The following is a 3,180-nucleotide window of genomic DNA, read 5'->3' as shown; positions in this document are numbered from 1 at the left end:
AAGTGGTGTGTGTTTTTTTTATGCCCCAGGATCGAAAGATCCCGGGGGTATATTGTTTTTGTCCTGTCTGTCTGTTTGTCTGTTTATCTGTTTGTCTGTTTGTCTGTTTGTCTGTCTGTCTGTTGTCAACTTTAACCTAACTTTTGATTGGTTGGAGCTATGACTTTCATATTTCACATGTGTATTCCTTGTGACAAGACCTTTCTTTGGGGTATATTGTTTTGTCCTGTCTATCTGTTTGTTTGTCTGTTTATCTGTTTGTCTGTCTGTCTGTTGTCAACTGAACCTTGTCCATAACTTTTGATTGGTTGGAGCTATGACTTTCATATTTCACATGTGTATTCTTTGTGACAAGACCTTTCTTGGGGTACCATCATATTTGACATTTTGACCTTGACCTTGGAGTTTGACCCACTTTTGCAAAATTTTATGAGACTTTAACCTTGGCCATAACTTCTGAACAGTTGGTGCTTGGGGTTTCAAACTTCACATGTGTATTCTTTGTGCCAAGGCCTTCCTTTGGATACCAACAACTTTGACCTTTTGACCGTGACCTTGGAGTTTGACCTACTTTTGAAAAACTTTAACCTTGGTTATAACTTTTGAACGGTTAGAGCTAAGGCTTTCATACGTCACATATGTAATCCTTGTGACAAGACCTTCCTTTGCATACCAACCACTTTGATCGTTTGACCTTGACCTAGGAGTTTGACCTACTTTTGAAAAACTTTAACCTTGGCCATAACTTTTGAATGGTTGATGCTAGGGCTTTCATACTTCATATATGTAATCCTTGTGACATCACCTTCCTTTGAATACCAACTTCTTTGACCCTTTGACCTTGACATAGGAATTTGACCCACTTTTGAAAAACTTTAACCTTGGCCATAATTTTTTAATGGTTGGTGCTAGGGCTTTCATACTTTACATATGTAATCCTTGTGACAAGACCTTCCTTTGGATACCAATCTTTTTGACCCTTTGACCTTGACATAGGAGTTTGACCTACTTTCGAAATACTTTAACCTTGGCCATAACTTTTGAATGGTTGGTGCTAGGGCTTTCATACTTTACATATGTAATCCTTGTGACAAGACTTTCCTTTGGATACCAACAACTTTGACCTTGACCTTGATGTTTTACTTACTTTTAAAAAACTTTAACCTTCGCCATAACTTTTAAACAGTTGCAGCTAGGGCTTTCAAATTTAACATTTTTTTATCTTTTGGCCTGGATTTTGACTTGCATTTGAGAAACTTTAACCTTCACCATAAGCTGCCATACGGGGGCATCAGTGTTTCACAAACACATCTTGTTTTCAGTTATATTTTTATTCTGTGCAGTACGTATGGTACGTTTGGAGAGCGCAATTTATTCAGTAGAAAACATGAAGATGTTTGTTCAGTACAGGAGTAGTTAAATCAGTGCTTGTCGGGGCAGAATATAATTGGAATATGTTTTGTGATGTATCAATGTCGTAATACTGCTTCTTGTAAACGGGATTTACTTTTTTTAAAGATTGAGTAATTTCTTACTTACAATTGTAATGATGGGAGTTTATTAATCAAGAATAGGCTGTTTATTTAATAAAGAAGTTTGTTCAAAGATTTTTCCCAATGTCATCAGATGGTGTTTTTGTACAAAAGCGGTAATTAAATGTGATATACATCACTCATTGTAAAATTCTTCACCGAGATTCGACAGTAAAAGGAATTTATCTAGAGGAGAATTAGGTTTAAGTTTGTTCAGTCATAGTTTATCAATCCTGTTCAGTGGATTAATTTGGAGAACGACATAAGACTGAATGAGTGAACTTCAAAGAGAAAATACATGCAGTCCAAGAACCACAGTATTATCTGAATTTTACCAAGTTGTGTAACTGTGCTGAAATAGGCGAACAAGGCGTGCAAAATGCCTTTAGCTATAAAAGTATAGAAGTAATATTCATTTTACGAATTTAGTATTTAGGGTAAGTTCTTATCATTTAAAGGTATGAAATAATTTTAAAATTAATCATGACAACCAAAACTTTTTGCGTAAAATTCTTTTGGCAAAAATTATTCTAGGTTTAAAAAAGAAATGTGATATTCTAGGGGCTCGAACCCAAGAAATAAAAATCCTGAGTATCAAATTTTCCTTTGAAACTGACATACTAACCACTACGCTATACCGCTCATAACAAACATTGGCATTTAAATCATGTTTGTGATATGGCCCTTGACTGAATAGACTTCAAATATTTCTTGGAAAGATATGAGTGTTGTGTCATAAAAGTGTATTTTTAAGTCGTAGTGGTCTTTGCTCCATGTTTTTGTTATTCTTACCCATATTTTGCCTATTATCTTTCCAAAAAATGGAGCAAAGATCCACTCATATGGAAAAAATGCGTTTTAGTATGAAGAATTGATCAGTTTTGCTCTCTTTGGTGTATGTATACTTTCATAAAGGAATGATTTTTAATCTTTGCAAGATTGTTGCAATTTGTGGAGATCTTACATAAAGTAAAATATTAATGATAAATGAAATATCAAAGAAAATTTTGTCATAATTGAGATTTAATTTTTCAATCTCCTCTTTGTCAGACAACAGGCATTCCTTGTCCGCCCATCTTCTATACGTATTAAAATCATATAGCTTTTTTTTTTTAACTCTATGCTTCTTTCAAAAGGGAGACATTTCAAGCCTCCATTTTTTCTTCAAATCAGGGATGATAAAGCCATAAGAAGATTGAAAGTTCTGAAAGTGCACTTCTGAAGATACAGTTGCTTAAATACAAGTATTTGCATGTGATCTATAAAGATCTGGACAATTCCTTTTCTTAATATCAGAGACTATTATTGATCAGGTCTACCTGATCATGATGATGGGCAAAATAAACTCTTATTTCCTCACCATCCTCTGTGTAAGCTGAACTCTGATTGATTGCAAAGATCAATAATATGCGCTTCAATAAATCGCACAAAAAAATTAACAAATTTAAATAAATTCAGTCTAACTAAGATTAGATCTTTATTCCGCTCCAGCAAGATTGCTACACATTGCGTCCTATTTGGGTCTAATTTTAATTTTTTCTGCTCTCACTAAAGGAAAGGGATCAAGACATTCTTTGATTTTGATGCAAATTCTATTGTGTGAAATGGAAATAAAAATTAAAATAATGGATTGCCAAGTCATATTTAC

This window comes from Saccostrea echinata, unplaced genomic scaffold (assembly GCF_033153115.1).
Source record: "Saccostrea echinata isolate AGI-Se365-2 ecotype Australia unplaced genomic scaffold, CSIRO_AGI_Sech_v1 ptg000028l, whole genome shotgun sequence".
Taxonomy (NCBI): Eukaryota; Metazoa; Mollusca; class Bivalvia; order Ostreida; family Ostreidae; genus Saccostrea; species Saccostrea echinata.
This window is presented reverse-complemented; position numbering follows the sequence as displayed.